Raw genomic sequence first — 27657 nt, 5'->3', positions numbered from 1 at the left:
CAACTCTTCATTCACACACAGAGCCTTGATTCAGAATGCAATCATGGTTTCTTCAGCCTGTCGGTGCTGCTTTTAAACAAAATCTGAACATGACGAAAAATAAATTTATTTGTGCTGTACTTTTTTCCCCTTTCTGATAGGTATTAATTTTAGCAATATAAAGCTATGAGATATGCCAGATGATTATTTTAATTATAAGATATTGTTAAACTGATGACAGCATTGTTTAGTACTGCTTACTGAATATAATAGGAAAGCTTTGTTGATGTCTTCAGAAGCGGCATGCAAGTAGTCAAGGGTAGAATATACTTTTGGTGTACTTTAGCTGACTTTGACTTGTATTTCATCTGCACACTATCTTCAGCTGCTTGCATTAAGGATGCATTTCAAATTGAAGTTTAAATAAAAAAAAATTAGGTGGAGTTGACTAAACAAATGGGGGAAAAATTGAGGTCATGCGTATTACTTCAGAATTGTATTTATGCCTGTCTCTTTTTATGAATTGTTACCAGAAAAAAACGCCTTTTTAAAATGCAGAGCACTGTGATACGCTTTAGATGTGTTGTTTTGGTAATTGTAGTCTTGTATTGCTTTCCTTTGAAAAATTCAGTATGATCATAACAGTACTGTGTTTTGGTTCATTTTAAAAACAGCTTTGAACATGACATAAAGTAAAAAGTGTGCTAATTTCTGTTCTGTGATCATCGTTAAGGGTGAGAGAAAGCCTTTTTTTCCCTTTCTTTTGAAACTAGCCTTTTTACCATGTTACTTCAAGTTATGAGATTTCTATTTAAAAAAAATATAATTGCAACAACAAAAAAAGCTGAATGTACAATAAGTGCAATGTCCTTGTACCATTTTTTATAATGAAAAATAAGGGAACCCCCCTCATATTTCATTAGCCTCATCAGTCATTTTACTTACTGGCAATAGGTTGCTGAAGGTTGGGTATCAATTTTCTGTGGTTTCAAATTAAAAAAAAAAGAGAGAGCGAGCAAGTTTGGCTTCTATTCCAAGAGTTAAATAAAGATCTTATTTAGAGCTGGAATTGCAGATACTTCAGCTTCAAATTTTTCTTTTTAACTTTCAAAGCTTAGAAACAACATCATTCTCCTCATGGGCAGAACATTATTTCTGTCAGCATAAACTCAGGCCATTTGTGAGAAGTTCTCTCAAATGGCCTGGTCGCCATGAGATATTTTTCCCTTTGTAAAGAAATGCTTACTTTATAATTTTGTTTTCTTTTGTGCTGAATTTATTTGCATAAACCAGAACAGAATAAATACAGTAACTGTCATGAAATATAACGTTATTTATCACGGGGGCACACTACAGTCCATTTTAGGACTCTTTTTTGTAACATCAAGACCACAAGGAAAGTAACTACAGTCTCCAGTTAAAAATGCCCATAAAGGTTTTTGCCTGAAAGCTTTGCTGTGGTTGTGGATTTTTTTTTTTTAATGGTCTAAATAGTTTTGGTAGGTAATTTACTCTGGGTATATACTTTTTCTCTTCTTTTTTTTTTTTTTCCCCCCAGGTTTCTGAAAATATGCAGTGTGAAATGATTGTCCGTGTAGAATAGTATTTTCTACAATTCGGAGTTGTTCTTTCAAAAGGTATTGGAAAGGAGGCGGTTAAGTGCACTGATGATGGCTTGCTGGCTGAAACAGCGGGACTGAGAACGCAGTAGTTTCTAGGCAGGAGACCCACGTGTTGCTTAATTCCCCCCCCCAGTCTCTCAGCGTTGTTTGTGAAAACAGCCTGAGGATTCCGTTAGTTAATTTTTTCCTCACTTCGCACGCTCTTACCCTCTCCGGAGTGCTCTCCCCAGCCTTCCTGTTAGCCTTTCGGCAACGTGAGAAGGAGACGCGGCGAGAAGCAGCAGCCTGCGCTCCCGGAGGGGTGCGCGGGTTCCCGGCCCGGCCGCTTTCCCTTCCTTCCCTTCCCTTCCCTGCGCCGGCGGCAGCGCGGCCGCGGGGCGCGGCGGCCAACGCCAGGCCTGGTCCCGCGGCTGGCGGGCGGGTGAGGGACGGGGACAGCCGGGCGAAGGCCCGTGCGGGAGCTCCTTCCCTCCCGCCCTGTCAGAGCCTGCGGGCCGCGAGCGGCGGCCGTTGGGGCGGCGGTCCCGCGCAGGGCTGACCGTTGGGCTGCCACCCGCCCTCCCTCAGCGGGACCCCGGCGGGGTTCGGGGCCGCCGTGAAGGGGCGCGGCAGGTTCCCCCGGCGCCGGCAGGTTCGGTCCGGCGCCGCCGCCTCCGTGCGGGAGGTGTATCTGAGGAGGAGTACCGCCGGGCGGCTGAGCCCGCCTCACCGCTCCCCTCACAGCCCGGCCGGGAGGCGGTAGGGTGCCGGTAGGGAGGCGGAGGGTGGGTAGACACCCCCCGGGCGGCGGTGGGGTGCCGCTGGGTTTGCTCCCTTGCCAGGAGGCCGCGGGCCGCCTCGGGGGAGGGTTAAAAACTTGTAGCGGGTGGCCGGGACAGCGTCCCCGGTAACACCCGGCGCTTCAGTTACGGCCCTCCTACTTTTAGCGGTACCGCTGTTACTCAAAAGCGACGGCGAGGCGCGGGCTCAGCGGGCCCAGCGCGGCTGTCGCGCCTCGCTCCGAAGCGGCCCAGCGGCCGCGGCCTCCCCGCTCCTCCCTTCCCCGCCGGCCCGGCCCTGTGCCCGTGCCCGCGGCGCGTCCCGGCGCGGGCGGCTCGGCAGGTGGCGCTGCTCCTTCAGCGCGGCCCCCGCCGGGCCGGGCCGGGCCGGGCCTGTCCGGGGCGGGCGGTGCCTGCCCGCGGAACTCGGACCCCCGGGCAGCGGCGGGCCACGGGCTCACGGCCGGCACTTCTTGGCTCCCGCACGGTTGGGCTGGCCGCGGCCTTCCAGGCAGGTGCTGCGGTTCCCTTTAGGTACGCCGTCCAGCTCCCGAACGCAGCAAGCGGCCGGTGTTCCAGTTCCTCGCGTGGTTGATGTGGAGCGGAAGGCGTTGTGGTGAAACACGTGTTCCGTGCTTGTGTTCTGCTTTTAATCAGCGGTGGAGCTCGATGAAGGATAGGCTGGGGTTAAGGGCTCTTTGCACTGTGCGTAGATACTATCTCACACATAATGCGGTGATGAAATCTGTGAGTTTTACTCTGTGATGTTTGGTCCTTGCATCGGCATGTTGGTTTTCCCTGCCTAACTGCTATTCCTCGATGTCTCTCAGGCCAGAACTTTACTTCTAGCTGTTGGATTTTTAGAGGCCCCCAAGGGTAATTAAGACGCGCAGAATGATTGCTAGTTGTCTGTTAGCTCATGTACGTATGGATGAGTGCTGTGCTGCTGTGTGGTTTGTGTGCTGTTGCGTTAGACAAGTAGGGGCAGTCAACACCATCCTTCCTCAAGGGCCTGACAATTGATTTTAGTAAGGCTCCAGGGGAAAAAAATTTAATCGCTCTGGCTATGTTCTTGTTTTTAAACAAAAATAAAAATTTAAACCCAGAGTGAATCTTTTAAATCTACAGGACAGTCACTGTTTACAGTAACTGAAGCTTAGTTTCTAAATTGGATGTCAGTATTCACAGACAGCGCTTTCTGTATGGAAAAGCTAGGGAGTGGTAGGAATTAGAGGGTTTGTATCCTTTATCAACTGTTTATCTTAGAACATTACAGGTAGATTTTGACCACCAATCCTTCAGTTAGTACCTGTTTAGACTTCATTGATATTGACAAAAAATGGTGGTGAATTAACTTGTTTCAGGTTCTGATGTTGCCCCAAAATGATGACTGATGGGAGAGGTGGATAATGTTAGTGTTGGTTATGGATCAGGCTGCAGAATGGTATAAATCAGAATCTACTTTTCACTTGGAATCTTTTTTAAAGTTTGATACTGAAGTGTATCTCCGTTTTAGAGATGTAGATTATCAGAGAAATAATAAAGTGTTGTTTGGAAATGTTGCCAGGAGGCCATCTAGTCCATCCAATCTCTTGCTCAGTGCAGGACTACTGCTAACCTTGTATCAGGTCAACAGTTATGGTTTTGGATAGCAGAGTCTAGGAAGCCTCTGAGGGCGGAGATACCACAGCCCCTCCAGGCAGCCTGTTTCAGTGCTGCACACGCCTCTAGTGGACAAAATTCTGCCTGATACCTAATCTGAATCTCTCAAGACATAGTTTGTGGCTGTTTTCTCTTCTTACACCGTCTGCTACTAGTGAGGAGAGTTTGACTGTGTTAAGTCCCTTTCAAGTTGTTGCAGTCTGTAATTAGATCACTCCTTAGCTTTTTCTTTGTACAAGACTGAAAAATCGCTGCTTCCTCACATCATGAGCAATCTTACTCAGTATGATCCCATGCTTATTGCCATACTAGCTTCCTGAACTGGGCGAGATGAACATGTGGAAAACCTCTACTAGGATGGCAGGAAAAAATCCAAGAATGGGATGAAGTAAGACTGTAGGTGCCTTATCTATGTAACTGATCAAGTGTTTGAGTCTAGAAACAGTTCACAAGCAACATTATATTTTCTTATGGTTCTTTTACCACCAAGGGATTTGACAAGTAGAAGCTAAATGGGATCTGGAGGAGTTGAGATTTCTTGGAAAGATAAGGTAACAGCATAGTATGGCTTACTTCTCCAAAGCTCCTAAAAATGAGAAGTCTGGTCCTATACTACCTTGTTATCTGGAAGCGTTTATAATGGGAGACGTGTTTGTCTACAATCTGAATGTTTTCAAGGCCTTTTCCAATCTTAAGAGCTTTTTCCATGATAGCGAAAAATTTTAAGCTTGTATTTTCTGCCCGAAGGGGAGATTTTATTTGTTTAAGATTCGGTAGCAGGAGTGCTTTTTGGATTTGAGCGTTTTCTTTTTTTTTTAAAAAAAAAAGGCAAACATGTTTCTTGGGGGTGAGTAGGGCACAAAAAAGAGGGCTAAGGAAGTAAGGGCAGCTGAACTGAAGATGAGAGCTCTGGGTAGAATGGAATGACATTAAAGAGTCAAAGCCTATGTGGAGAGAGGTGTCAGGTGTGAGGGTGAGTGAAGAATCAAGACTGAAATCTGCAGAAAGCAACCTAGATTTAAACTGCTTGTGGATCTATTCCTGCTGCCTTCCATCTGGAAGACTTGGAGCTTCTTTCCCATGTAACAGTAGGGAATAAAGATGTCACAACAACCTTCATGTTCCAGAGGAAAGGCAGGAGGACCCTTTGGCTTCTGCAGGAGGGAGAGAGCTTGGGTTAACTCCTACCTTCCCTGTGACTCTGACTCCTTCCTTCATATTGCAGAGATTGATTCAATGACATTTGTGCTTGTCATCTGTTCAAAACTCTGCCTTCATGAATCTCTGTGTAAATATTTACTAGAAGTTCAAACAAACAGGATTCTCTCTTTTCCACTTTTCACTTAATGCTAATGCAAAATTAAAATCCTAACCAGAACTTCAGAAGTTAATTTTCTTTCTGGCTGTGTAGTTTGATACATAATGTGCAATGCATTCCATCAAACTTACGGGATGTGTAACCTGGCAAAGCAAACATTGCTACTGGAACTTGAGCGTTTATGTTCCCTGATATCCTTATGTTACCTGTTTAACTTCCACTAATATTTTTGTGACACTTTATTAATAAACATAACATATCTATGGCAGTAATTTAATTTTACTCTAAAACCTGGTAATAAATGTTTGAACTGCAGAGCATTTATGTAGAAGTGCTTTAGCCTGAAGAAATGTTTAGAGGAGAAGCTGAGCTGCGCTTCTCCTGATGGCACTGTAATTCAGCAGCATATATTCAGAAGTAAATGGTTTTCAGATTAGAACACCCTCTTACATTGATAACATCCAGAGGGTTGAACGTTAATAAGATTGGTAGAAAAGTACTATGTGGATGAAGGACAGGCAGGGATGGTGAAGTAGCGCACAAAATAAATGTGCAGCCCAGGTGGAAACTTTCCTTCTGCTATGTGACCGATTTGCCAGGACCATAGGACTCCTGAATTATTATTCTCTTGTAGACTGGGAACTAACTGTAGGTATCTCCAAAGTACATGTGACTGATCAGAGGTATTGGCTTTAAAACACAGAGGATGGGATTGGATGGGCAGACAACAGTTACCAAATCTTGGAACAAGCTACTTAATGTAAGTGTTTAATTTGCATAGTGTTTTAAGAGAAGGATATGCATTGTCTGTCTTGTGCTATAGCAGAGGGTGGATTACAGACTACCCCACTTCTGAGCTCCTGAAGAGTTTGTGATTTTATTTTAAGGTATTGGTAAATAAGATGTAAGCAGGAACTGAGAGAATGGAGAACATTTTGGAAATAGAAAGTAAGATTTTAGGAGAACTAATAGATATGTGGCATACTGTGTCTTGAAAATTCAGTTGTTGCATGTGGCTGCACCAGTGCAATGTCCTGATTTAGAAGGTGGAGGGCAGCATTGAACTCATAGAGCTAATTTCCTTGGTTAAACCACTGTTAATAGAGACATGAAGTGAAAGGTCTGCAATTTGTGTTATATAGGTTGAAATGTAGTGACTTTGAGGACTGAGCAAAGAAAATACAGTTTTACTTGACTGGGAGTTGTGTTTTAATCTGAAGAATGGCAGGTCTCCATGTAGAAGGTGTAAAAGAGTAATGTAATCTGTTATTAAGTATATAATCTGTATTAAGTATGTAATCTGTGTTTATGTCATTTTAAAAACAAAGTCAACAGTGGAGCAAGGAGGTATCTGAACTGAAGGTATGCCCTTGGACAGTTGCAGTGACTGATATACAAAAGTTTGCAGGGTTATGTCTGCCATCCTATTTTATGTTAAATATAAAATGTATATTTAATTGTTTCTGAAGTGTTTGGAAGCGAACTTTTTAAAACCATATGCATTTTAACTGGTGCGTGTTAGAGGTATTTACAAACACTGGTCAAATATGATGTAGGTTTGTTTAACCTAGTTTACTAGTTGAGTTAAAGGCAGTGCTATGACCAAATGTAAACAAGATTTGGCATGGCCACTTGCAATGTGTAGAAATCAAGTTCATTTAGTAACTAGGGCACTGTTGGTTTTGGTTTTTTTTGGTTTGTTTTTTTTTTTTTTTTTCTTTTTCCTCTTTGGTTATGCCTTGTTTAGAAAAACTGATTTAAATATACAGATTCAAATCTTCCTTTTGCATTCTTCTGTAAATCATAGATACTGAATTAAAACCTTACAAGTTCTTTTCCTTTTATTTGCCTGTTCAAATTCAGCAAAAGGTACTCATCCAGGAAAGACCTAGGAAATGGACAAGAAACAGTCTGCTTATAATTTCTGTTCCTTTTTAAAAAAAAAAAATTAATAAAACAAAAAATAAAGGGGGGGGGGAAGGGGAAGAGGAAAACAAAACTCCAAGTGCTAGCATTCCATTCAGCTTACCTTTTTACTGCTAAATTTCCCTCCTTCACCATTACAGGAGGAACAGACCAATCTTCCTGACTCTGTTTCTTGCTAGTGAATGATTTGGTCCAGTTGTTTCCTCTGCGTTACCTACAGTGAGATTCTACCAACTGCATGGGAGGAGTTTGCTGGATATAGTTGAGTGCCAGGCCTAGAGGTTTCTGAAGCCCCTGTAGGATGGGAATAACATAGAGGTCTTCTCCAGTGCTCTGCTGTGGATTGTGCAGAAGTAACTGTGTGTGTGTTTTCTCAAAGTTGGGTATTCTGGAAGAATGTCATTTATATTGCCTTATAGCTCAACTGTTCTTTTGGGATACAAACGTTCTTGAGTTGATTTAGTGACAGCCTTCTGTCAAAGGTTGAAAGATCCTGTAAGGTGTGTTGTCAGCGTGAGGACATTCTTCAGCTGTGATGTTGGTACGCATCTCTGGAACATATATATGCTGTACACTGGAACATATAATACACTGTATTACTAAAAATGTTGATAATATATATTGAAAAAAATGACCGTTTTAAACAGTTACAATATCGGAATTGAATCCTGCCATGTTTACCTTGATCTATTAAGGCAATAGGTTTTTGTAATCCTGATATAAATTCTGTTATTTTTCATCCATCCCTAATAACTTCTGAAGACTGTCTCTCTGATTTCAGCCACATTTGACTGGAGGGGGCCAGGCAGCATAGGTCTTAAATGTAATTAATTCCTACATTTCATATAATAAGGACTTAGTCTTAGATTTAGTATCCACATGGAGGACAGCCATTATAAAAGTCCAACTCAGGAAAATCATTTAGATAAAGCTCTGCATCCCTAAACCTAAAATCAGATAAGCACCAGATAAAAATCTGTATGAAGCCAGGCTTCCTTAGTTCTCACATGCATAGGAATTACTTGTTCTAGTAAGTTTCCTTTGACTTTGGAGGGCTTCTGAGGCATGATACATGAGTTGCAATGGCAAGCGGTAGGTATGACCCACAGAGGATGTACATCTCTCTTCTACTGCATAGAAGCATATTACATAGATAGAATTTTAAAAGCCTTAGAAATACATGTATGTTTAAAAGTCGATGTTTACATTCCTAGCAATTAACATCCTTTAGAAAATCTCAAGCATATGATTCTGCATTTAAGAGGGAAGCACTTCAGTGTTGTATGTACATGCTCACTATGTTTTCCACTGAAAAGTGATTCTGCATCCTATTAAAAAATTGTATTGAGTATTAATAGTATTTGAAAATTATGCAGGAACAACTTTTGCAATATCTGCTGTTAATGAGATAGAAGAAAGTGTTATAGGAGTAATATATTGGAGGTGTGAGTGGGAAGTGACCAACTGCTTTGTAATGTATATATGAGAGAAACCTTTTTATCTTGGATATGTCAGATGACAAGATGATGTTAGGAGGTCTCTGCTTCCTAGCAAAGGAGCATCAGAACCAATACCATAGCTGACATAGTTCCTACCTGAATGCTTTTAACAATGTGGGGTAGTTGAAAAGGTTTATGTAGAAAAACAGTAGAGGAATAATGAAAAGAATGTCTAGAAGAGTTACCCTGATAAATTTCTTAAACTTAATTCTTAGCAGGGGGCAGAATCACTTTTATCCTAGCAAGTCTATCACTCTGGACAAAATGAAGGCTGGACAGAGCTGTAGGGTCCATAGTGTATTAAAGTTGTTGTTAACCTACCTGTGAACCCATTTAAGACATAGGAATTGTGTTGGATTTACATTGTAATTAAGAGTGAAATATGGCTTCATGCAAGTAATGCTCCTGCACTGAACGTAACAAAGAGACTAGTTAATATAGTGGTTGTTTTTTTTCACCTCTGTCATCCTAAATATGAGTAGTGTTTTGTAAATGTGATGAACTGAAATGAATATAAACTGTTATATTTTGGCACCATCTTTTGTGCTGGACATTCTGTGGGAAAAAGTCATGCGTGGAAAGGACAGACATGAAATAAGCATCTGAAGAGAAATCATTGGTTCAAAATGGCTATAAATGCCTTTGATGTGAAGAGAGAATGAATACAGAAATGCAATAAGCAATCACTGATGGGTGGTGTGAGCAATATATATATATAGTATACTGGGCAAGTGGAAAGGTTATGGAATGGTTAATGGCAATATTAAAATGATAATAAAGTAAGAGTGCCAGAAGGTCAAAATAAATAATAAAGACATATTGTATTATCTGAGAGAGAATGGGCCAATTAGAAAAAAAAAAGTGAGGTATCTTAGAAATAACCCAGGATAATTTGATTAACATGGGATTTGCATAAAACCAAAATTAGATTAAAGAATTGTTTCAGTGTCCACAAATCTTTAAAAATGTGTAAACCAAGAGTAATGCAAGGAAGATCATACTGGGCTATCTGACTGTGGGAATGGTTTAGCATTAACTTGTTTTGGTGACATTTGGCATTTTGTACACCGAAAGGAGCAGGGATATGGGGGAAAACAGTAGATGATGATGTAGTAGACGTCTACAGCAAATGTTGTGCAGAAGGAGATGGAACTAAGGAGAAGAAGAGCTAAAGAGAGGACGTTCAGAAAGAGGGAGAAAAAAGAAAAATGAAGGATGCAATCTTACTTGAAAATATATAGCTATGTATGAGCAGGCTGTGAACTGAGAGAGAGCACCATATGGCTTACAAATTAAATATTTTTTCCTGCTGTTTGTTAAACTAGTAGAAGAAAATCCATGCTTGCTTCATGCCTTGTGGTCTCTATGGCAGCATAGTCCTTTCTCTCTGAAGGGCTATATGTGCTCTTGGGGATCCCGAAAGGTGAAGGTGAGCAATTGACAGCTCTCAGAGCAGTGACTCCTTCCATAGCAGCCCTTTGTAATTCTGTCAGAAGCTGTCAGCAGTTTCATATTGTATCATTGGGGTATTATTCTCTGGCTAGCTGCTGAATCCTTTTACTGATCCTGTAAAGTAGCTGTGGGATGAGAATGGTGTGGTGGAGGGTAGGAGTGGGAGACCAGAAGGTAGGCAGGCAGCAGTTGCTGGATCCTGTTGAGTAATGCCTATCCCAAATCGTAACTACCCTTGTGTTGTCCAGATAAAATTTTGCTTAGTTGACAATGTAAAAATTTACTATCAGCTCTGATTTTTAACATTAAGACACAATGCTTTTAAAAGTTTACCAGTGGATTTAAACCAGTTGGCATTGCTCTGTATCTTCAAGTCTGTTAACAGTTTCTTTGTTGCTCAATGAAGAGAGTAATTAAAAAAACAACAGCTATGAGACCTTTATGCTATTCCAAAACACTGTTTTGCTGCTGGGAATTATCTTTTAAAAAAAAAAAAAAAAAAATTCTTTTTCCAAGGTTCAGTGGATACCTTAATGGGTAGAATGAATACAGAATCCTGGTCAAAAATATTACAATATAAAGCAAAATTCTAATAGTTCTTTGCCTACAATTTTATGAACATAGTAGAAGCTCTCTGTGATCTTTTTTTTTCTGTGAAGGTCACACAAATGCAGATGGCTTTATAGCCATGTAGACACTGACTCTTGCCTGATAAAGTAGTTGAAAAACAGATGACTGTGCAAAGTTACATACATTAAATACTGTATGCAGCCTTTTCTGTTTATAAACACACACGCCTCTATTTCATATCCTTACAGTACATGTTATCAGTGAGCTGTGTAAGTCTTGGCAGTCTTGGTTTATAATGAGTTTGTTTAATTAATTAATTTTCAGGTGGGTTCAGCTATAGTTTCATAGATAGATTGTTTCTGGAACGCTGAAGAGAAAATCCTAAAAGAAAGTAGTTAATTAAGTGTCATGTATACATTGTGAAAGTTAAATTTTTGCCCAAATTGACTCCGACAGAGACAAAAAGATGATATGGTCACAATTGTAAAAGGACTGGATGTCAGAACATGACACAGAACTTGTATGTGCAGTATAACAAGTGTTACATCTATCTGTCCAGCCAGGAATTGATTGAAACCAGTTGACCATGGAAAATTGCTATTTTGGGTTTCTGTAAGCAGTTTTAAAATTTCTTTCTTGTTTTGTGTATGACAAGGCTTTTCTGTGGATGCAGGGAATAAATATAGAACATTTTGCTAATGTGAAAGATACCATGTCTCCCTTTTCCACATGGGTAGCATCTTTTGTCTGTCAAGAGTAACAGCATCTCCCTGTAGGAGTGTTCCTAAACTCTAGTGGTATGAAGATGAATTCAGACCTCAGCACCAGGTCACAGAACTTAGTAAATGTTGCTCTAGTTCTCACACTTACTTACGTCTTTAAATGTCAGCTTGGGTTCTTCAGGATGGGAGTGTTTTTTCATCCCTCCATTTATCTTTCTACATGTTTCACTTTCCTTATTAAGGTTTCAGACTTCTATGGACGGACATGATATTTTTGAGTCAGCTTGCATATTTTGTCATGCAAAGGTTTCCAGCAGCAAATTTTGAGAAAAATTCTTGCTCCATCAATGCGGCTTATATTGCAGGTAGGAGAGGATGCTGGGAGCAAAGGCAAAGGACTCCATGTTTATATAGGAAGCAATAAACAAGAAGGGGGAGGGTGAGAACTGAGTATGTGGGGAGAGTGTGTGTGCAGTTTGGTGATGTGAGAGCTGCCTTTCTTAGGGAATTTGCAAAAGCGGTGCTAATGTTTGGGTGCTGTAGGAGTTCCTGCTGCAGATTTTTACTTTATCGGGTATCTGCAGTACATACACACACACACACGAGAGAATGATGTACTCCTTAATTAAAAGTATTATTTTAGGATTTTAACCTGAATTAAATTGACTGCATCATGGAGGCATAAGTATTCTCTTTCCTTCCTCTCTTTCTGCTTCTTGTACCTAGTCCTCAAGAATAGAAATGGAGGTGAAGTTTCTGCTCTTGAATTTCTGAAGTAATCAGTACCTTGATCTGCAAGGGGCTCTTCTGTCATTTTTTTTGTGAATACAGTTTACCGGTTTAGGACTTTGGATTCAAGCATTTGAGACCAATTTCATAGAAGAGGAGTTTGTTCATATGTATTATTACTTAGTTCCTTCTCTGTTTGGTTCTGATGTGCTAAGCTGGTGAAGGATCTCTCTCAGCTGTGGAATAAAGTCGTGCTTTATTGTGAGGGTGGGAGCACCAGCAGGTATCACAGTTACCATTCAACAGGAGCCTCAGGTGCCAGCACATTCAGAATTTGTGAATTTCTTTTGCAAACAGTTTTTTTGCCTCTCAGTTGGCAAAAATGGACCTGACAGTGGTCCATGTCAGAAGATACAGTCCTTGTGCTGTTTGTAAATACCCTTGTTCTAGTAGTGTAAGTGTGAAATAAAAAGCTATTCTCCCAGTTGCTAATTCCCAATGGCAGCCAGTACAAAAAGTCCTGACATCTGCTAGCAGTTTGCAAAGGGCAGCTCTAAATACAGCATTTTAATTTCCAGTTCTGGAAATACAGGTGGGCTTTAGGAAGACCGTCCTACTTGTTTCAGTAATTTGATGAAAACAGTAACAGGGAAGTAGAGTATTTGAATAATTTTCATGACAGAATGTTGGTTTTAGGAAGTATTTTCTGCTGATCAACTGATCTTTTGGTGCTTGGTGCCATACGCCAACACGTTAGCTCTACTTTCCTCTTAGGAGTTTCCTATTGGAAAATGAGCTGTTACTAGTAATTTAAAAACAACAGTAACATCCCACCTCCCAACTCTGGGAGCATAGTTATAGCTTATGGCATTCAATTAAAAATATGTATTGTATTACCTGGATTATATGGCACTAAACACAAAAGTATCTCATGGATAAAGGGGTTTTGTCATTGCAGTCTGCCATACAAATCTTTTCATCATGCAAATGTTTGTTTGTTTGTTTTTTCTATATACAAACTAATTTTAATCTCCTAAAAGAGCATGAAGTATGCATACTTTTTCATAAACTAATATTTATTACACTAGAAGCTCTAATGCTAAGCAGTGTGCTAGTATATCAGACTAGCCAAATGCAGTGAATGTGAACTGAGGGAAACACTGTCAAATCTTGGAAATCAGATTTTGATTTTACTGGAAATTAAACAAAAAACAATCACAAACCAAAAAAGTCTTACCATTCCTAAAGGAAGTAGTAAGTATTAAAAGAATTCAGTTTAATTCAAATGAAGGCTACAGACCAGATCGTTGCATTGATATTAAGTTATTTATGATTTATGGTACAAGAGTGAATATGAAATTAACTTGATAGTCATTGATCTCGTACTGCAATGTATTGACAATGTGCAGTGTGATAATCTGTCTTCCAGAGTTTGATGCTTTCTTATCACTCTTAAAGGTTATTCTTTATTACTCTACTTCCTACTTTTTTATTAATACAAAGGAGAAACGAGAATTCTGACCTTACTCTCCTACTGTTTTGAGCAACTGGTTTGGTTTCACTGGCATTAGATGATTTGGCCTGGACCACTTTCCTCCAAATTTATATTTGAGAAATTAAGTCTTCAATAAATAAATGCCTTGCTCCTGAAGTCTTCATAACGAAATAAGACTTACTGGGTGACTATATGTGTAATAGTGTCACCAGGTATGCAAAGTTAAAGTCTAGGTGATAAATTGCTCTACCTTGTACCTTGGACCAATTTACTTGCTCTGTATTTTCTAATCTATCTCCCTTAGGTCTATTGCCTTCATTTCATAGCTCCAAATAGTTTCAAATAGCTTCTTTGAAAAGTCATCAAACCACATAAATATGATTTATTTTATAAACTTTGGAATTTAAGTTGCCATATAAACAACATTTAGACATGAATACAGCGTTCAGTTCAATGTCAGTTTTTCATTCCATTACCTCTGGCTGCTTGGTGCTTGTAAGCATAGGGAAACTGCTGTAGATACTGTTCAGAGCTTTAGGGTATTCCTCTGATCCATTTAGATCTGCCTTAAGGGCTGGCTGCAAGGAGTAGCCATATAAATATCTCTCAAATATCACTTTCATAGAGGAATAGAAAAAACAGAATAGTATCTATCAGAAGTGTAAAGGAAAGTAGTCACATATTGTACAAAATCTTTTAATGGTTGGACTTTCTTACTAGAAATAATGGGCATTTCAGGCTGCATAACAGTTTCAGGTGAGATGTAGGAATATGGTGTGCAATGAGAAAAAAAAAATCAGTTTTGTCAGGCCTTAGAGTCATAGTATTTCTGATAGTGGCAACTTAATTTTAATAGACAGTAAGTGATGTTCCATATCACAAGCCTGGTCAAAGCCTAATTTCTAGTAGTAAGATATAGTAATACACCTCAATATTTCTTGAGGGTAAAGAAGAAACTATTACTGTTGTACACCAGTAACTTTTAGCAACATGTGACATCAGCTCTAATCTGAATTGATTCAGTATACTACAGAACCGTTCCTATTTAGGTTCTGGTCTTACTAAAGGTTGGTATATGGAACTAGTTTTACTGACCATTCTGTGAACTCACATCATTGAGTCTTCCAGTGGTGTTAAAGTAAATCCATTTATGATATGAAAGTAATGCGAACAGACTGTGCTTGTGACTGACAGGTAATTTGCAATGAGCTTTTCTAGGGCTGCAGCATAATTTCAATAGTAGCTATAATTATAGTGTCTGAAGAGTTTTGAATATGTGTGTATGCGTGCTTTAGTGATTTTTTTTTTTCTTTGTTGATTTAAATATTAATAGGAAATTCTTTGGGTGCAAATCTGATCTCAATTTTCCTACCTTTTATTGTAGCATTAGTGTGCTGATTTCAGAGGAACAGCTCTTACATGCTGTGATTATATCATTATATAACCAGAATAAATGCTTACTTCAAAGTATTGTTAATGAAATCATGTTTTCTTCCCAGTCACTAAATCTAAGTGGGTGAAAGTGTGGTAACAGCTAGAATCCTAACTTGGTGAAGTTTTGCTGTTGTTTTGATTCTTATTTATGTCAGGCTAATTTTACAGGTTTGATTATTCTTACAACCAAGAACCATCTTCCCACCACCACCACCTTTTTTGTAAGGCATAGGCACATACTTGGTTAACATGAAGTATTGCTGTTTTCTGAAATGAAATTAGTAGTCTGTGTTATTTAGTGATAAATAACAAGAGAAAATTTGTTCATTGCATAGCTGCTATATGTCTCATCAGCATGTTTTCTTTGTGGAAAAAAAAAAAGAAAAAAAGAAAGAAAATGCCCACCAGGGGCTGGCAGGAAAAAATCACGTAAAAACCATAAGGTTTTTTGGGGCTATGAGAAAGTGAATAAGATTGATAAGATAAATAAGAATAAAATGACTTTTAATGAGAAAGTAGTTTTGTTTCCTGTCAGTGATTTGTGCCAGTTGCTGCAGTATAAAATAAGAGTTAAAATCAAACAAATGGTACAAGAAGTAACATTACTGAGGTATGGAGTTTTCATCTGAGCTCTTAAACTTTGAATCGTGATTTTTACTATATCATTAAGCATGTCTCAAAAATATAAAGAGTCTTGATATTTGGAGACAAATAACTTGTGTAACTGTTGTTGCTTTACTCCCTGGACTTGATTTTCAGATTTTCTGTAATGTCATTTTGAGCAGAAGTTCTTTAATCTTCTGTTACTAAGGTATGACACTTTCTAAACTACAAGATAATGTTTTATTGTGGTGGTGTTTGTAAATAGTAAATTGGCTACCAGTAAAGAGCTTCAGGTAGGCATTTTTGTTGTTTAAAATTAACTAGTAAACCACTGTTCAAGGATGATTCACTGGGATCATTAAATCAATTTAGTAGGGTATTGGACCTACAGTTGCAGAAACTTCTTGTGTGAGCTATAACCTTCGGCCTCTCCAAGGATCTGTCAATATTGTAACTTGCAGCAAAATCCACGTATTTCAGCTTCTGTGACAAATTGTGATCGTTTGTCTACATTATATGGAGTGTACCATGGGGGTTTGCACAGAGTGGAATACTATAGTACCTGGAAGCTGGGGACATGAAAAAAAGGTTACAAAATTCAAAAGACATCACACTTCATTAGTAGGTATAAGCTTAGCTGGAATTGACCCAAGGCAGAGTTTCAGTTCAGCAAATACAAGTGTTTGAATTTGGTGGAATTATTGCAGCAAAAAGCTGAAAAAAATAGCAAAAATTAAACATTTCAGTGGGTGAGTGGGATCATTTTTGGAAGAACTGCATTTTACCATGGAGGATTGAGGATTGCTGTCCGTTTTTTAAACAGTATTATGTAACACTTTGGGTTCCTCAAAAAACCATATTTAATTTTAGTTTTCATTTGTGGTATGTGATCTGTATGTCGTGCACACATGATATGTTTATGGCTGATACATTTATCAGCTGTCACAATGACACATCACATACTTGAGTTTTAGCATTTTAATTATACGTATTTGACTTAAAATACTTATCCATCTCCTTTCATGGTCAAGTAACAGTATATTATAAATCAGAGGAAACCAGAAAAAGCATCATCTTTGGTGTTGTGTCTTTCATGACTTGGAGTTTGAGACTAAAATAATTTTCTTGCTGTTCTTAAATTTGCATGACCCAGATGTTACTGAAGTGTAAGGAACAAACGTGAACCTCCATAGAATATTTTTGTAGGAGCAAAATAGTTAACATTGTATTTCAGTCACATCCATAGCTGTTAAAGTTTATATCATTTCAAAAATTTATGGACAATATATTACAGAGGAGGACTGCAGTGTGATAAGAGAGCACAGGATATTAAAAGATATTATATATCCAAAAAAAGAGAGATTTACCGTACTCAGGAACTGCAGCATGGATGTGGAAAAATGGCAAGTTAGCTTGCAGATAAAAAAGAAAAAAAACCTTGAAACAATTGAAGGTCAAACACTGACAAATTTTGCATTTGAGTGATAGTCGGGCTTTGTCACTTTCTGCAGTATTCTCCTGCTCTCTGGGCTTACTGCACAGTGGTCGTGAATGCAGAGATAAACTTCTTAGTCCTCTCCTAAGGCAGTCTGTAGATATGTTTGTAGCTGTGGCCATGGCAAATAGAGGCAGCAGTGCAATGTAGAATTGGAATACAGAGTTTTCCAGGCTTTCCCAGAAAACTGAATTGCAGGCCTGTTGTATGATCATGAAATAAAACAGCCGTTCAGGCTTTGTGGTTTTTTTTTTTTTGGGGGGGGGGGGGTGTCAGTCTGTCCTTTTGTTTCTTAACATCAGCCAGTCTTTTTCACCCTGAATTATGTGTATTTCACTATGTGTAACTGACACTGTAGTTCACAGAATCTCTGAATTTGTTCCAGAGTTTGTCATAAATACCTGATACTTCCTTGTCCTGTAGTTTTTAGCCTGCTTGTGCAAATGCAATGAACAGGATTGTATCTTTTTTCCTATAAATACTGGTTTACTCAAAGCAGATGTTTTGTGACAAATAATTTGAGGGTATAGCATTGAAGAGACATGAAATAAAGCTGCTTGAGAGCAGCATTGTCTGGAGGAAAAAATTGAGGCACATGGGGAAAAAATAATCCAGCAGTACTGGTGCCACTGTAGTTGAAAAACCGAACGTGTTTATTTTGGTAAAATTTACTGAGAGTAATTTATTTAAGGTGACTGTGATGTTGTAGTGGAGTTCATAGTATAATTTATTGTATTAATCTGTTTTATGGTAAGATTTCATTAGTTCCTGGATATATTCAGCAGTATCTGGATGTAGTAAAACAAGGATAAAATATTTGTAGGTAACTCTAGTACTAAAAAATGAGCACTGAGAGGACTATAAGAAACAGATTTAAATTGAAAGGGAACAGGTGGATTGAGACGGAAGAACTTTTTAGAGACCAGTACAAAGGCTCATTACTTTACTTTTCTTACCCCACCTTCCTTTGGGCTTGGAATTTTCAGTGTTTTACAGCTAGGAGAAATAGGCTTTGTATGAACAGAAGAGCAGGAAACACCTTGCCTTACCGTGGAGTTTTTGTCCAATGTGCTACTGCAGGAGTGGCGTGAGACCTTGTGGCTGAGAATAGTGTGTTTGTGTTTGTGCTTGGATCGACAGCAAAGTATTTCACCTGTCTGTTCCTGAAAAACGTGATAGAGTAGCTAGTACATCAAGCAGGAGAGCTGTATTTCAACACTGCTGTAGAAAGTTAACAGTATAGAATATGTCTTCAACTTACCTTTGCATCTCTCTTGTGTTACCCAATACATAAAATGTATAAAAGCATGCTACAGATAGAAAAGAGTTAAAATAACTGAGGCCATAACTCCATACTCCAGCCTTATAGACCCCCACCCTGGGAGGGCAGAATGCAAACAAGCATCAAAACCATTCCCCTAAGTGACTGATCACCAGTACTGATCACTGATAGTTCCACGTTGTTCTTGGAGAGAAGCTTATAGGCCTCTAAGAATTGCGGTCAGGAGGGGTTTTTTATGGCATTAGACTGTTTTCTAGCTTTTTTTAATAGGGACAGGAATTCATACTGTGTAACTGTAATAAAAGAGATTGTGCTTTCCTTACTTGTTCTGTTTAGCAATAAGCATGTAAACATGCTGGAATAAGCTATTTGTTAAAACCTAACTCGAGCTATTCTGTGTTCTTTGAAGTAATGCTGGTGATCTTACTGCTTGGCTTTCTTCTCGGTACTTTTCTGATTTCAGACCTTCTCTCCAGGTATTACACAAAGAAGCAGAATAAATCCAACTAACCTGAGAAAGTAACACACTTGAAAGGGCATCATCCCATCCCCTACACGAGCAGGTTGGATCTCTGAAGTATGTGTTCTTACATGTTGTTCAGCCTAATTTTAAAATTCCAGCTAATGGGCTTCCTCTGGGAGATCTTTTTGCAGCCTGCTTTATATCTCTCACTGTTGTGAATTATTTGCTGATAATCAGTCTCCTATTTCTTAATGGTATTTTTTTTTTAATGAGTTCTTTTTGAATTTTACCCTGGTGAATCATATGAAATAAGTCCTTTTGTATTTGTTTGTGCTTTAAAGAGTTGTTATGTGATAATTTTGGGTTTGCTCTGTTTAGCAAAAATACATAGCTCTCTAACTCCTGTTTCTTGCATCAGTCTACCCAATTTCCATTTCTGTTTTTTTATTTGGGTTCTCTGCCATTGTTTGTCCCTTTCTATTGCTAATAGTAAAAAGCAAACTCACTGGGCAGTCTCCTAGTTTTGAACTGATGGAAGCATAGGTATCGTTTGAAGGAATCTGAGAAGTTTTTCACCCGTAATAAGTGATCATCAGCAAGGAAGGGAAGGTCAAATGACTATTTATGAGAATGGGAATGTATGAATTAACAGTGGTTGCAAAGGGACGGCTTGAATCCAGTGAATCATGTCAAGTGTTTGAAAAGTAACAATTCTCTTTGAAAGTAGTAGTTTATTAATGATTTATTAATTGCTTTCATCTAATTTGTACACAAAGCTGAAGTTACACTCAACTGTGGTAAATTAGAAATACAGAGATAGTAAAAGGGGGAAAACACTTTGATTTATACACTAAGCAGGAATGCTAGGCACTATTTATCACTTGCAGGGAAAATAACTTTCATATTTTGATATCATTAAAGGAAATCCTCCTTGTACAGGGGACATAAGAACCCTTCTCAGTTTGAGCTTTGACAACTTGGTTATCTCTGACTCCAGCATACTTGAATTAGAGAACACCAGGAAATTTCATGAATGTTTTTCATAAACATTTTAAAGTAATATGCACTATAATCTTAACCCTGCAATTTAAAAAATGTGATTCCCTATGGAAAAGCAGATTAGGCCAGATTAAGGTTTAAATAACTGCTTTAAACTTAAATGCTACTTGTCCAATTGAACTTGTAATTCTTTCGTTTTATGAACATTGTATTTTTTCATTTGTTTTTGCCACTTTAAAATCACTATGTAACAAAGAGAAAACAAAATTAGTTCCTTGTAAACACCTTTCATTTTTTTTGTATTCATTGAGTGATTAGCATGCAGATGTTTCTAAATTACATTCCACGACTTTTAAAAATTAATGTTAATTCTTCTTTGTATATACAACTTAGACACTAGTTTCTGTGTGTATATATCAATTACAAATTTCATATATGGTGGCAGGAAAGAGAAATTGTGATTACAGGTATTTATACTACCTGTCGGTTCTAGCTGTTGTGAAAACTTCACTCATGACAAAGCTTTCAAGTTGTTCATAATAAAAATAAATCTGCTTTGAGGAGCATTTAGCAGTCTATGCCTTGCATTGAAGGTGTGTGTGTGTGATGGATAGAAAACAGCTGAAAGATGAGTTTTTGCCTTTGTTTTCTCCTTATGGAAAAGTGGAATAAGGTCACTTGAATCCCAAAATTTAGTCCACCATGGTTGCATTAATTCAGTCTTGAAGGATCTGGAGATACCTGTTCTACAAAGTGTAAAGCACTTGCTAACTTTGTAACAAACACAAGTAGATTGGTAAATAACAAACTTCAATAGTATAAGATCCGTAACAGTAATCCAGCCACAACTATATTTGACACAGAATTGGGATCAGACATTAGCATCCTCTCTCAGCAACAGGAAATTTGTTGTGTAAAATTGCAGAAGTTCTTAGGAACTGGGCCATGACACGGGCAAGAGGGCAAGATATGTAAGTGAAAGTTCCTGAACATTATTTTTTGATATGATATATTTTGATAATAATCACTTTATACTTGCAGTGTCAAAACGAGTTATACCAACTACATACACAAGAGAATTAAATGATATGGCAGCCACGAGGATGCCCTATAGAGGAAGTGAATTTACGTTCTTCCCTTTTCCATATCCTTTCTTCAGCATTCCCACCCTTTTTCAGTTTACTTTATCTGAGGGTTAGAAATATGCGGTTTGCTCCGTACAGTTCAGGAGGCGATGCCCTAGTAAAAAATAATGTGTTGCAAAGACATCCAATGCAGCTGTCTTTCTAACTCAGGTTGAGATGCCAAAACATTTGATACTTGAAAAAACTGTACTGCAAGCTTTGTGGGTTTTTTTTTTTTGCTCCTGTTTGGGAAACTTAGTAAGCTCCAATTTAAAACATGTTAGCTTGCTTTGTCTACTGTCAAAAGTCTGTTGGTGATGCAGGATTGTGTGTCAGCTTTAGAACTGATCAGACCATGTAAATTTCACCCATTAATATCTTAGGAATATCTGATTTTAATAGAAGAGCTATTTGTAATTAATGTTTTAAGTAGCTATCCAGAAGACAGCTTGAATTCATATTTTCCTATGTGTGTTTCTTCTCTAATAATATCTTACATTTTATTACTGAATGTAACCTTTTTTAAAAATTTGTCTCTGCTTTGACATTTTTTGTTGTCTTGAATTAGAAAAGTACGTAAGCGTATCCTTAGCTTAAATGACTTGAGAACGTAGCTGGACTGGTTCCTGCATGTCTTACCCTATTTACTGAACAGTGGAGTATTTATCATCCTGGAGAGGTATGATGTTTGTGTATTCATACCTGAATGGAGGAATTCATAGATGGTTTTCCCTGATTAAGCAATACTTGTAATTTATACATTGATAGCTCTGGCTACTGTTCCATATTTTCTGTTGTCTCTGAAAGTGAAACATCTGTACTGTGTTCCCAAACTAGAGTAGTGTTTAGGTATGTATACTTAGGTTTTGCTATGATACGTTTTTCTTCTCCTGGAAATCTTTAGGGTAGGTTTCTTTCTTTCAGCTGTTCTTATTTATTGTTCTTATTTAATAGGTAAAGCAGCACAACAATATAGAAGGTACATTCATTACAATGAATGAAATAAGGCTCTAGTTCTGCAAAACCTTCTACACCTGCATCGCTCACCTTTTTGGATCCCATTGGAATTAACAAGTTTGCTATCTGTAAAATTAAATATATACTTCTGAATTTGCAGGAGCAAGTGTTTTATAATTTTTTTTATTGTTGTTTGAAATGGCAGTGTTATGAAAGTTCTCCTCTCATAAGGAGTTAGAACTGTAATAGAGAAAGTTCTAGGGACTGAAACAGCTTTAGTTTTGGAGCATCAGAATTTATTTTGAGGTTGAGGAAGAGGAATCGTGCTTTTCTAAGAACCTTGTTTCACAGTTTTATGGTTGGGTTGCATGTGCCAACCTTGTCTCTGAAGTTTTTCCTGTTACCAAACTTGTCATCAGGTTGTGAAATACAAAGGCATTGTTAAAGAAGGAAAAGGAAGAACCTTATTGGCATTTTATTGGAAATGTTTAAAGCATCAGAAAACTACTAATAGGTTAAATGTTGGCATTGTATTAAAAAAAAAAAAGTAATCTTGAACTAATTTAAAGTCCACAATTAGCCTGGATCACAGGTGGCAAGAAGAAGTTTTAATGATAGACTGGCCCAGGCCTTGAGGTAAATCATGCATAATTATTCATAACTGCTATTTTTGGCTTGCTTGCATTTGTCCTAGACCTCTGCCGGAGGAAACAATTTGAAATAATTAGTGTGCGAGTGCACTGACAATGATGAATGAATCAATTGCATCTGGTGCCAAACATGGATCTTGATAAGAAGCAGATAACTTTGGCAACTGTGGATTTTTTGTTTTTAAATCCCTGAGACTGGGAACAGTTTGTTCATTTTATTAGGCTGACATGGTCAAGGTAGAAAATTGCCACTCACTGGGCCATGATCAAAGTGCAGCCAGGAATTCTAGCATTGCGAACACGAAACAGGTCTGCAGACTGTGTGCACAAATATTCAGGGCAAAGAAAATGAAGGGGATATCAAGGCGGAACATTTTGAACACATGGGTCAGAAAAGCCAAAAGTTAATGTTCCAACAGCAAAATGCATTGCTTATCTTACACAGGTTGCAGGCACATTTTACATAGCTATTCAGCAGCGTAAATACAGCTGTATGTCATTACTCAGGGAAAAGCAAAAGCAGAAACAAAAAGATTCTGTTCGGATTCATGCATTATAACTTAGTTAGGAATGCTTCTGGAGTCTTCAGGGCTGTTTGTTTCTTTTTCTGGCTTGAGTGCTCAGTTTCTTGTCTATGTAATAGAGTTTGCATGGTTTTAGATGCAGATGATTATGAGGCTCTTCTTAAATAAAAGTGTTTAATGAAGAGGGGAAACAGTGCATTTCAGTTAGTACACCAAGATAGCTCATTTTTATCTTGTTGGGCTACTGAAAGAAGTCTTAATAGATTTTGAGTTTGCTTATCATAAATTTAATAAAACAAGAAGAGGACACAAGATAGTGTTCAGGTCAGTGACTCAGTAACTTAGCTATGACAGGCAATCTCTCAATGCAGAGATTATGTGGCTTGTAATTACTACCTTGAAGTTAGACCATTGTGAGTAAAGTTCTCTGAAACAAATGTGGCTGTAAGGAAAGATTTTTTTCAGACTGAAATGTGAAGTATAAATTTGACAGAAGAGCTGATAATCTGGGAGCTGAGCTGTTTATTCACTTTTGCCTGTACGTGTTTCAGGTAAAGTTGTTACAATGAGGATTTCAATTTTTCAGCTTGTCACCTGCTGCTGCATGTGCTGTCTTTTAAAGGAGTTTCTTGGTGGTACACTTTTTACGCATTTGGTTGGATCTTAAACTCTGCGTAAACTCGAATAGGAGGAGTTTAGTAAGTCTTCTAGCTAGGCTTCCAGCTTCTGTTTCTACATATAATTAATGTTTTTCTAGTGATTTCTAGTGATTTTTCTAATGAGAATCTCAGCATTGCCCCAGAAACTTACACCTGTGTGGGTAGTACCTACTACAGAGCTCTAATATGTTGTGGATGCCTTTGAAAGAATATGGATATAAAGTAATTTTTGGCCTATCTAAGAGAAATCCCTGTTCCTAAGAGAAGTTCTGCTGTGATGATAGGTTTGTGTGATCAGATATTTTTCTTGTAAACAGCTCTCAGGGCCATGTCCAAATCCCCTAAAATCACTAAAGTTTTTTGTTTGCTTGCTTGTTCTTTAATCTCAGTGGTCTCTGGATCTGCTGCTTGGTATTAATGTGGGAGGAGACTAAGGAAAGAAAACATTGTGAATGACTGTATATTCAGAGTCTTTAACTGATCAGTTCAGAAACTTAAAAAAAGTGATCCCAAGTATTAAATGCTGACTCGCTGCAGAAGCACCTTTCAACTTGTATGCTCAGAGGCAAAGTGTTTAACTAGCATGGATTTTTTTGCATCATTTTAACTGCCAAAGATCCCAGAAGCAAAACTCCTTGCAGTGCTGAGGCTACTAGGTAAAATGCCAAATGAATGCCTGAGCAAAGGCTCTGTCACAGTCACAGACTGCTGAGAGCCTTTTTCATTGCCTTCATTCTGGATTCTGCCTCTCCCCATGACTGGTGAGCTTCTGCATCCAGCTCATGAAGCTGACCCGATGTGGGCACTGTCTTTCTGCAGCCTGGACTCTTCTCCTGAACAGGTGTCTTAAGATAGATCCAAGTGGATACTCCATATCCACCGTACCAAATCCAGGGGCATCCTGACCTGTGGCCAGAAGTTGGAATACAATTTTTGGTTGCCCTGGAAACTGGCTCTCTCCAGAAGTATCTGAATCCAGATCCTACCAGATCCTACTATTCAGCACAATTTCCCACTCTCCTGGAACACAAAGCTCCTGTGGGAAAAAAGGTGTGTAATCACCTAATTAGGTAGTATCATAATGCATATGCACAGTGGAGCAGAGTTAGATTTCCATGTCTCAAAGAGCATACAATTGATTGACATTTCAGTGGCTCTGTGAAGAGTGAGAGGAAATGATGTTATTTTCTGCATTCCTGTCTTCTTTTTGAGGATCTGGTGGGGATGGTTTCTTTCAGGAGGTGCTACCGGCCTTTTAGTAAAGATTTTGCAGCTTTGGAATCAGTGTACTATTTGTCTTCTACACTGTCAGGATCTTTTGACCTGCAGGGCAAACCCAGCATCTTGATTCATTCCTGCTTCCCATTACCACTTGGTGTTCCATGGGAGATGGGGCAAGGACAGCGTTTCTTGGTAGGCAAAAGTGTTAGCTGGTAGAGCAGTTAATTTTTAAAAGATGATGATTGAGGCACTGGATGAATGTCTTTTTTTCAAACTAGCAGGACTAAGATAATTAAAAAATAGGTCGTGACCTCTTGTAAGTTGTTAAAGCTGTTTATAATCACAAAGTTTATGTAGGTTTTTACTTTCTTGAAAATCTTGCCACATGTTGCAAAATGCTAACGCCTGCTCCAGTTCACTCAGCTGTGCTTCCTTATGTGCAGTGGCTTAAAATGTAATGAAATTCAGACTGTTTTGTCAGTGTTACTGAATTATATCTGAACAATTAAACTTAATAGCTTGTTCCACAAGTGGCAGGACAAAGCTATTTTTATTTTCTCCAGATTGATATCCTAATCCTAGCTTGCCCGCAAATGTCCTGTGGCTTCTCTCCTTCATAGCAGTGCTATTTCTCTAGTGTCCGTTGTTATTCCTTTTGTAGAGTTTCAAACTCATTCCTGTATGCACTAGCTTTCTCACTTTACACTTGTCATCTTCCTTCATTCACTGCCCTCTGAACTCTGACAGGCAACCAGCAGTCTTCTTGTGGTGGACTTAGCGCCAAAAAGTAAGTGTGTGTGTGTATCTGTGTGCACACTAACTGGATGGCAGGCCAAGAGGCATTGTATTTCTCTTCTTTACCTGTCCACTGACTTTTACAAGGCCCATAGAAATCCTCGGAGACCACAGTCTTCTAGAATTTAGTTGAAATTGGCCAATAGATTCCAAAGTTAGTGGGGGCAGTGTGGATGGGAGAGGGGAGAAAAAAATTGGTTGGCATAATTACGTAAGCCTTGTGTCTTGAGGAAAGCAGACTAAACCACCTTCATTTCTGCCTTTTGCAGAGGAAGTAACGTGTGACTAACTGAATCTTATCTGTTGGTTTGCGATCTTAAAGTGCTCTGAAGTGTGTTACGTATCTGTCTGATTCCAGAAATTGTTAAATTTCCCTGCAGATCTGACTAGAACTGAAAGATATGTGAAATCACTTGTGGTAGTCAGCTTCTTATTCCCCTAAACACCTGATGAGGTTCATGTAGGATGTGTATCAGGTGTTACATGGAGTATATTGTATTAGTAAAATGTCACTTCTCTCTAGACACCCTAATCTTTCTGCTGAGTTTGGATGGCTTGCAAATACCTTGTGAAAAAGGCTAAAAACCTTTGCTTTGAACGTGTTCTTTGGAGAAATTATTGAGAAAATGTGTGTACCTTCTGTAGCAAATACCGCTGCCAGTGAGATAGGAATCTCTTTGCCAAGCATGCAGTTTGCCCAACAAAGAGTGTTTTGGGGGCTTGAGAAATGAAAACTCGTTCTATTATCTTTGTTTTATAACAGTTTCATTCTGCTGTTCTTTGTCCCAGCTCGTAAAAAGAAACATTTAAGAGACTTTTGATTGTATGTAGGTGCGTTTTTCAGTCAAGTTCCTCTGTGCACGTGTTCATAGCAGGCTCACCTGCTACCTGAAGAGGTGAGTCTTGGTGAATATTTCTCTTTAATTTGTCTGTGGCTCAAAATCATGCAAATGTGGATTTCTCAGTTGATGATTAATAAGACCAATTGATACTTCTAGTAATTAAAGCATGAAAATGATATTGGGAATGCCTGCTGTCCCGAGTAATGTATTCACAGGTGGAAGCCTGGCAGATTTGATTTCATGGTGTCGCAGTGTAAGTGCAGACATCCATGGAAAAAGAATCAACTGCTGAAAATGATCAAATGTGAACTAACCAGGATGAATGATGTTTTCTGAGGCAAAGAAGTGGGTGCTGTCATGCTGAGTAGGAAGAGACAGAGCATTTGGTTTTTTTTTTTTTTTTTTGTGTGTGTGTGTGTTTTTTGAACTTAGCATAATTGGTGTTTAATTCTTGGGGGTTTTTTCTTATGGAAGGACTGATACTGCAAGGATTTGATAGCTTAGAGCTTTATAGGCCTAATCTGCTTTCTGGAGGAAAGGACTGAACCCTGAGTTCCGGAGAAATTACTATTTCTCTTTTGCAGCCATTTAAAAAAAAAAGTTGAATTTTCAACGTAATGAAAATGGGAAGTTTAACAGACTTAAATAAGTAAATAATTTAGCCTTCAAAGGCTATTCAGTGGTCCTAAAACCAAGTGGATTTTTATATGGCCATAGAAAAGGGAGTAATTTACTCTTTACCTGTAGAATTACTCTCCCCAAATCACATCCATATACAGTATTTCACATGGGTTTTGTTTTGCTGTGGGCAAATATTTTGGTGTAGATTTTCAAGAAATTTGAAGGTACTAGATAATTTTTTGTTTTACAGTGTACT

At 38.6% G+C, this 27657-nt stretch overlaps 1 protein-coding gene across 2 annotated transcripts in view; it reads left to right on the top strand.

Moving 5' to 3' along the window:
* EPHA3 (EPH receptor A3) overlaps positions 1-27657 on the top strand; it is a 235566-nt gene that overhangs the window by 24348 nt on the left and 183561 nt on the right. The gene's annotated exons all lie outside the window — the stretch shown is intronic.

Source organism: Haliaeetus albicilla, chromosome 6 (genome assembly GCF_947461875.1).
Source record: "Haliaeetus albicilla chromosome 6, bHalAlb1.1, whole genome shotgun sequence".
NCBI lineage: Eukaryota > Metazoa > Chordata > Aves > Accipitriformes > Accipitridae > Haliaeetus > Haliaeetus albicilla.
The sequence above is the reverse complement of the archived record's forward strand: the minus strand, read 5'-3'. Positions and strand labels throughout refer to the sequence as shown.